Genomic DNA, 9478 nt, shown 5'->3' on the forward strand with positions numbered 1-9478 from the left:
TGACAAATGAAATTCTAACATCAAATACCCATTAAATTTTAATTCAGGAAAACATAAATTACTATGAACAGTCTACTTTTCCTATAAAAACCTTTAATGGAACAAGTGGGACAAAATTTATATGTAAGAAAAAAATGTAAAAATTAGCCTGCAAAATGACATCGTAATTTGACCCTTATTCTCTTTTCCCTTTCTCTCTTACCCTAACATACATTGACTATAAGCCTTCTTAATCATATCTTTTACTATAGAACTTTTTCACCTATATGCTTCTTTATAGCATTAATATGAATCTTTATTCTTCGCCTCTCTGCTAAAACTCTCAAATTCTAATCTTAATCTTGACTCCTCCTGTCTTCAGAGCATAATATTATTGTGTTCATAGCATTTCTACCTGACATCTCACTCTACCCTGAAATAGAGGTTGTCATTAGCTGAACAATTATCTCCTAATTTATACTTTTTTCTGCATTTTTAGAAATCTTCTGTATCTTACAATGGCAGGGGCAACTATTCTACACTTCAGGCTCAAAATGAAGAGGTCAGTTACTTTTCATATTGCTTATTCCAATGGTTCCAAGATCATCCAAGCCTAGACACTTTAAGCCTTAAAAATATCCCTTTGATCCTTTGTTGCTTTCTTTTCCACTATTTACATCAAAGTTCAGGACATCATTACTCCAATTCCGCATAGTTCATAACCACAACACTCACCTATACTAACGTCTTAAAGTTATTTGATCACATTACCATCCTGCTCAGAAATCTACAATGATGCTTGATTATCTATTGGATCAAGCCATACATTCGTGTGGTTTTACTCAACTGTGTTCACCTTAACAAGTGTTCCATTAAACTCAGGCTGAGCTGAAATTGTCAATTGTTCTGTGAGGCAGGCTTTTTATGTTAAAATTAAGTGAACTGGGTTTCACAAAATGATCTGAAAAGATGTAATTTCTTCCTATGGTTTTCATTTTACATACACACATTTGTAAACACATTCAGTTTTGTTGTCTTTATTAGATTTTCTTTTTTGATGACATGTACTACTAGTACATAGCTGTGGCATGCAATTTGACTTCAGTATGATATATGTTGATCAAATTGGGGTAATTAGTATACCCAGCATGTCAGTCATTTGTCATTAATTTGGGTTGAGAACACTGAAAATCCTCTTTTAGTCACGCTTAGATATACAGTAAGTTGTTTTTAACTATATTCACTAGATTGTATTTTACAACACTACAAGTTTTTCCTTATATCTATCTGTAATTTGGTTGCGATTAATCAATGTTCCTTTACCTTTCTCCTCCTGTTTCCTTCCTGGCCTGTAAAAGTCTCAAGTCACTATTTCTATGAGGTCATTTAAAAAATTTCTACATATAAGTGAGAACACGTGATATTTATTTTTCTTCACAGTTTTGAGCAGAAAAAAAATGCCTTATACAGTTATTCTAGCTTCTCTAAGAAAATTACTGTAACTTCTGTTCAACTGTAAATGATGCCAATTTAATGTCTCCAATAACCCATATGAACATTTGGAGGAGGGATACGAAGACAGCATTGTTGAGACAGGGAGGTAGTGTTGTTATATTTTGTTCAACTCGACTGGGGAGAAATGTTCACATATTGAAATGATCACCTTGTAAGCTAAATAATGTGATTGAATGTATTAAAAAAAGTAAATAAAACTAAATAAATAAATAAATAATAAAAAATGAAATGAAATAAAAATAAATAAAAAAGTAAAAAACCTAAAAAAAACCCATATGCACAATTCTACATGCCACAGACAAGTTTGAATATCACATTATTACACCAGAGATGATAAGTTATTTGTATACAATTATCACACATGCCTGATTTTTTGAAAGACAAGTGACATATAAATGTGTTGATCATCAAACGATTGTATTTGCTACTTTTTCTACTTTTAAATAAGCAGAATTTTATGAGGCTAAAACTTACATTAAAATTGCATTGGTAACTTATTTTTATTAACTCTTAGTCATGGAAAAATTACCATTTAGCTTTTTTTTTCACATGAGGAAGCACTTATTTGAGGTTTAACATGAAATCATACAAATAAACTTGCACAAACACAAAATCCACATTGAGTCATAACACAGATAGCAAAGGACAAAGTAAAAACAAAGAAAACGAATTGGCAGTTACATGTAGTTGGGCACAGTTGTGTCTTGTACACTACAGAGTCCTTTACAAAAATCTTAGATCAACAGACCAGTCTTCAGTGTCGACCAGCAGGATGGGTTACTATAATATCTCCTTCCCATTTTCTCCAACGTTATCCTTTAGTATGGCTGGTAATTGTTTTGGTGATGGCATCCCATGAGGTGGCCTCTCACAAGTACTCTGTTGGCCACTGTCGTCTGCGTGTCCCCATCCGTGTCCGTAGTTCCCGTAGTTACACCCAGTACACTCGTGTCCGCCATAGCCACTACAGTTTTGATCACCCCCGTAGGACTGCTGTAATTTCCATATCCTTGATCATAATTTTTATTAAATCCTTGGTTCCAGTTCTGGTCTGACCTCGCCACGACCCCTAGGACCGACCACCTCTTCCACCAGCTGCCGCACCTCTTCCTCCTTCCGTGGTTGTTGCTGCAGCCTGTACACCTCTTTGGGTCGTGCAGCCTTGATTTCACGTTTCCCAGAACCAGCTGGATGGTATCTGCTTTCTGATCATTTCCTTACTGGTTCTTCGTCTGTATAGATGATAAAACAAAACCCTCTTCTTTCATTTGTTTTTGTATCCATCGGAAGTTTAATATTTTCAAATCTCTCTAAAGGCTCTTAAATAGTCTTTTGTTTTTCAGAAGTGGGCTCAGTACACCCACAAAACACTCTTTGGAAGTTCTTTCCCTTTAAAAACTTCAGTATTTTGGAGTCTAACAACTTCCCATACAGTTTGTGTTCTTTTAGTTCCAAAATGTTTCACTAGCAGCATCTTGGAAAAGAGCAAATCCAAATCCTCATGATCTTTCAGTGACTGGATCTGTTTTAACTGTGCGGTCTACAACTTCCCCAAATCTTCAGTCAGATCTTTTTTGCTGGTATCCTAGCCCAAGCCTCCAATATACATGTCACTGTCATCCTGCGGATTGCTGCTTTCCGCAAATTCTGTTGTGCTCCGCGACACTATCGGCAGGGGGCGATGGCGCGCAGTTGGTGGGGGTCACTTCAGTGCCAGTGGCAGAGCGTTGTATGAAACTGGACTTAAAATGGTGGCTTAAGGGATCATTTTTAGCTCCTAAATTGGGAAGCTATGTTAGAAATACTGTGGAATTTAGAAGGGAGAGAATTTTCAAGTTTCTTTCTCTAGATGAACTTCAGCCAGGACACCTGCATAATGAGGCCCATGTCTAACACTTGGAGCTTCAAGTGCTGCAGCCATACGTTCCCTTCTGGACAGGTGTGCATATTCACCTGACTCACTACCAGTGATCCTGCACCTGCTTCCCTAATCTTAAACTGACATCGATGTTTTACTTTCGATGGTTGCCATCCTTCTCTGTACTCATACTCTAAGAAATCCTGACTCAACTCTCCTTTGCTTCCCCACTAAAATGATGGACATATGGGTTGTAGATTCAATGGGTTATTAAAAAGGATCTGCTACAAATAAAAAAAAAGACCCCACATTTTTAAACTTTTCCTTTGTACATGTTTTATATTTTTACCACTACTCTCATACTAGAAGCTTTAGATTTTATTATTTTATTATTTACTTATTTATTTAGGTTTTTGCCATGGGGCTCATGCATTCACCAGAAACAGAGAGAGGGAATGTGAGAAATCATGCCCTCTGGGGGACGGCAACACTACAATCCCTTCTCCTCTCTTGGAGAGGGCACTTATGCACATGTGCCCAGGGTGATTTTCAAGTTACCGGATCTGAGACTGTAACTGCCATCAGCTCTCTAGCACCTTAACACTTACACCACTTGCTGGCCCTGCCAATGTATTTTCCATTTTCCATGTCATTTCTTTCCTTTTTAAATGTAGACTGCCGTTTGCTAAGGCTATTCTTTTTAGTAAAGTATCTCTCCCTATTCGAGTAGTCTTAACCCTTACAATCCTCTAAAGCCATTCTAAATCTGTCAACTTCCCAAATGACTCCAGCCCCTGTTGGTCTCCTTATCCTGACCTTCCAAAGCACGTATCAGTTGCACCACAAATGTTGACATTAGATTATATTCAATTTAGTGCTATGTGCCATCTTGTACTATTCTCTGATATTACAGCTAGAGGCAGAAAATGTTAATGGGGAAACAAGTTTCTTCTGAAGCAAGGTAAGCAAAGGATAGCATAGAGATGGCAACTGTAAAACTTTTCCTCAGTTTACCACACTGGCAGCCCTTAAGAAACCCACTGCATATTAGATATTGTATGAAGTATGTGGTTAGTGAATAATCAATCAATTAGTAAATAAGTAAAGGGATTGTACCAATATAACTACCCAAATTGGGTTTACTCTATACTCCTTACGGCACGGGATAAAATATATGACACATTCATTTTCTTTCTTTCTTGGGAAAAGTGATGAGGAATTTAACCGTTAGATGTAAATTTGGAGTTTTACCTTAATCAAAGCATTGATTATTTTGTATTAAATTTATGATTCTGAAAGTAAGTTTAAAACCTACCCTGCCACCTGATAGAAGACCAAGGAAATACATTGATATAAAGTTTTATTTTGAAATAATACATGTGAATTTTTACATTTTTTTCTGAACATTGAAACAGAAATATTGGATAATGCCAATGCATGTGTATATTTAACACTTTCCTCTGTATCCATAAATCCTGTTAGAATCAGGAAAGCCATTTTTAAAAGTCTAGTGTTCTTGTTCACAAGCCATGATCATAATCAGGACTCATTTTTGCAAACTGTTTCCATGGAGACATTGAATATCACAATATTTATCAGAGTCTGATTTCAGTAAAAGAAATTGACCAGAAATGTACTGAAAATTGTTTATTAGAAAAAATCTGAATGCTATTAATAGTTGCAGGTAAACACATCATTACAGAAGGTGCTGGTTTGGGATTAAAATATGGATGACTCAGAAAATTTTAGTAGAATCTGATACTTCTTAAGAAAATGAAAAATGTATTTGCAGGATCTTAGGCAGTTTTCTTCTCTGTAAAACAATGTTATCCTCTATTTTTTTTACCCAAAAGTTTATTGGTTTCAATGTCGTTTTTTTTCTAGAAAGGTTACTTTTTACCCAAAAGTTTATTGGTTTCAATGTCATCTTTTTTTTTAGAAAGGTTAAAAGAGAAACTCTCCAGGAGAGTAATACTCCATTTTTTTTTTTTAAATAGATTCTTTCAATTCAGTGCCATTTCACTGCTCCCTATACAGAGTTTCTAACTGCTGAAGTAGGGTTAAATCCTCATAGAGAGCCAAGAGGCTCATCATTTCTAAGCAGCTTATTAAGGTTGTGGAAGCATCTTAGCCTGGAAAATCCTGGACTACTCTAAATGCTACATATTTCAGGCCAGCTCTTAGGCTCCACAATAATGTGCTGCTCAGCAAGGCCCAGAGCCCATGTGGTAACTGCAATTTGAATCTCTACCCAACTGCCCTGCCTAACCTTGTCTCTCTCACCCATACGAGTTCTGTCATGAATCCAGAAAAAAAAATTTAAATGTTACATATTTTTTGGGAGTTTTTGTGGAGTGATACTGTGGCTAAAACCCTTAATTATAATTCCAGTGTCTAATCTCTTCTTTACACTTCAAGACACAAGTATGCTTTCTTGAGAATTAATATACCTAGGTGAAAAAGTACATCTCTAAGCTTCTTTTTGAGGTGTGGGTAGGCATGTAGCTCCTAATTTCATTCAATTTTATGGTCAGAAGTCCTTCAATAGGGATTCCAGCAAAACTTCCTAACTTGGGTTCATTTAATTAACCATTTACTTTTTGTTTGTGCCCTACTTCCCTCTATTAGCAAGGAGGGTATTACTACTGAAATTCCACCTAATGCGAACAGGATGACCTTGCACACATAGATGTGCATGTCAGGGCGGAATTGTAGAACATCGTGCCAGCCCTGACTCATCTACTTCCTGTCTTCATTTTACATGAGAGAAAAGGAACAGCAATGCTGAAGTCATGTGCCGATTTAAGTCTCTGTTACTAGATTTTTTGTTCTTAATTCATTGATTTATACTCCATAAAAGAAAATGTGGACTACAAATTTAATTAGCTATTCCATTATTGCTTTTGCTCTCTGAAATTTGTTTAGAATTTATTGTTACTTACCACATAGCCTGGTATATTCCTTATGTGCTCAATATATTCGAATTGGATATCACAAAAAAGGCATATCTCTTCTTTCTCATGATATTCCAAATACAATATGTATCAAATAATATCAGTAATATATAACCTATTGAGGACAGCCTATAGTTCCACATCAAGAAGTATATGATAAAGAGACTTTTTGTTTGTTCATTTCTTTTCTTTTTTATTTTGTAACTGAGCTAAATTACTTCTTTCAGAGGCAACTACAATTTCTAATAATTAAAAATATAGTTCTTTGAAAAATTTCTCAAAATGCTAGAGTTCCCAGTGAGAATACATGTTTTTATCACCTTCTTTCCTTTTTTATTCAATTGCCAGAGCGCCTGTACCAGAAACAATGAGCGGGAGAGAGAACCTCTCTAATGGGGCATGGTCACCCTTTACTCATTTTGTTCTCCACTTCTCCATCCCATTAGGATTTTGGACGTGCATGCACATGCTTCAAGCCACCTGGGCAGGGATTCAAACCACAGTTATCTATGTAGAATCTGGCTGCCTATGCACAGGGCTTAAGTACTGCCCTATGGGTAGCTAATTGTCTTCTTTTTTTCTCCTCCCAGTAGTTTCACTTAATATATGTGGGGGAATTTCTTGTTGTTGTTGTTCATTTATTTCTTCAGAGAGAGAGAGAGTGACAGACAGGCCCCTCCTGACAGAGTCCCGTCTCACAATGACCCTCTCATAGTCTTCCAGTCAGCCTGGACCACAGGCAATCCCAGGTGCACCCCATGTGTGTTTAAGTCAACCTGAATCTGTACCCTGAGTCTTCTTGTATGGCCCAGTGTCACACAGTGGTGTGTTAACACCTATGCCGACACGTTGGGCCCTATGGGAGAAATTCTAATAGATTACTCCTATATCAACCATTTCCTTCCTCGGTAGTAAAAAATTCCTATTATTAGCTAGTAACTTTGTCATTTGAAATAAAAGTCACTATTCTGCTCTCCCATTGCTTTGTGGTCAAATGTGAACAGGAGTCTACATTTTTTAAATAAGTGGTGGGCAGAAATGTCCTATAGCATTGAAAAACTTTTTTTTTTTTTTTTTTGCATTTCTTTTAAAACGGAAGTAGTCCCATAAGTCTTTCTCTTTCCTGCTATGTGTCACACTCACGGGTCCTTTTAACATGAAGTGGAAGGCAGTCTGAAATGAAATGAGTTTTTGTCAGAACATCTGACACACCCACATAAACAGTGAACCCAGACCTTAATCTGCTCTTTGTGAGAGAATAAATAAAGAGAATCTCGTTTAAATCCTGAGCTTTTTCCTTTCATATGTAGCCAAATCTAAGTCAGATTGCTCCAGTACCTATCTTCTTCTATCAAGTGCAGCATGCCCAGCACATGGATATCTGAGACAGATTTTAAAAAGAAAGTAAACTGACTTGTTAGTTTTTAATTCTCTCTAATTTACAGATTGCTTTTAAATTAGTAACACATTACTTTTTAAAAAATGGTAGCTATGTTTGTATGCTTTTTTCAGAACACATGCACATTTTACTAAATTAAGATTTTCATAGAGATAGGAAAGATATAAATCTATCAGTAAAATTAGCATACCTATTTATTCCTTTAACTGCCTCAAGAGATTTAGAAATAGATTATTTAGAAGTACTGTTTACCTTTAAGCCATTCTGAGTTTGATATTTATAGAAGCAGATATTGCAAATAATAGCCCAAAAATCTAAGCACCATTTGTCCAAGTTACAGTAAGATGACCCAAGTCAGTAAAAGAACTCCTATTTTGGAAATTACGTGTACAAATTTCCAAAAGCCATGGTAGTGAGGGGGACAATTATTACTGGTGATGCTTTGTGAACCATTTAGAAAAATACTAATTTTTAAATTAGCCTTAAGGAGATATGCCTAACGATATCCGCAGTCCTTGAATATGTGTCTTCATTAAAGTGTATATGATATTAGGACCAGCAATTGGCGTAATGGCTATGTTGCTGGACTCCCATGTAGTCGACTGAGGTTCAAGTCCCAGACCCTGTGGCTTAAACTCACATTGGGTGCATGTGCGTGCATGACCAAGATCCCAAGAGGAGAACAGAGGAGAAAGGATTGGCCATCCCTCCTGGAAGGGTGATTTCTCGCTTTCTGTCTCTCTCTGTCTTTCTGGCGAGTGCAAGTGCCCTATAGCAAAAACCTTTCCAAAAGGGAGAGAGAGAAAGTATATATGATATTTACCAGATAGATAGTGTTAGATAGTGTTATCAATTAGTAATTATGATGAAGGTATCTAATCTTATAAATGTATTTGGGCATCTTTCTTTAACACCTTGTTCTAGATGTAGATCATGCAATAATTTAAATTTTTAAAATGTCTTCATATTTTGTATTTATGAACTTGACTACATAGCCCATTAAAATGAGATGCTAAAACTTAGAGTATGTAATAGGCAGCCTGTATAGGATGCATAATTTAACCATGGCCATCTTATATCTGTTATTTCTTTAAAATATCAAAAATAAGAGGAGAAAGAGAAAAAATTAAATCCATAGCTATCCCCTTTTCACTCTTTTGCATTAACTCAATAATTGTGTATAATTGTGGTTTTGTTAGCAAATAAGATGGGTAATTCAGTGATGTCTTTCACCTATGTATTCCTACTTGTCAAAATGTTATAGTTTGCGCTTCTCAGTCAAATACACAACTCACCAACACTGTTTTGGTGATATATACCTACTGCAAAGGAAGTAAATAATAGTTTTTAAAAAACAAGTCTTAAAAACTAAAGGCAACCTTTTAAGAGCTGCACTCACAAACCTAAAAATATAAAGTGATGGCAGTATTATCATAGACTTCTTAGAAATTTGAAAAAAATCCTTTTAAGTGTAAAGCTTAGTGTTTGTTTTGACAGAGCTAGTAAGCTGATAATTCCTTCTCGCTAATCCATTTTTTCCTAAGCAAATCTATTTGTCTAAGAAATGCTTCTCAATGAGCCACATTTAAATTTAAAAATCAAAGTAATATAAGAGCTGGAAATGGAAAGTGCTTTAGAGTTTCCTGAGGATACTTTTTTAAACTGCAGATACCTTTCCACCACCCCCAAAGATTTTGTTACCATAAGTGTGATGTGTGACTCAGAGATATGCAGTTAACAGATAGACCTGGGCATTCTCATGAAAATAGTCTG

The sequence above is a fragment of the Tupaia chinensis genome, unplaced genomic scaffold (assembly GCF_000334495.1).
Source record: "Tupaia chinensis unplaced genomic scaffold, TupChi_1.0 Scaffold000100_1, whole genome shotgun sequence".
Taxonomy (NCBI): domain Eukaryota; kingdom Metazoa; phylum Chordata; class Mammalia; order Scandentia; family Tupaiidae; genus Tupaia; species Tupaia belangeri.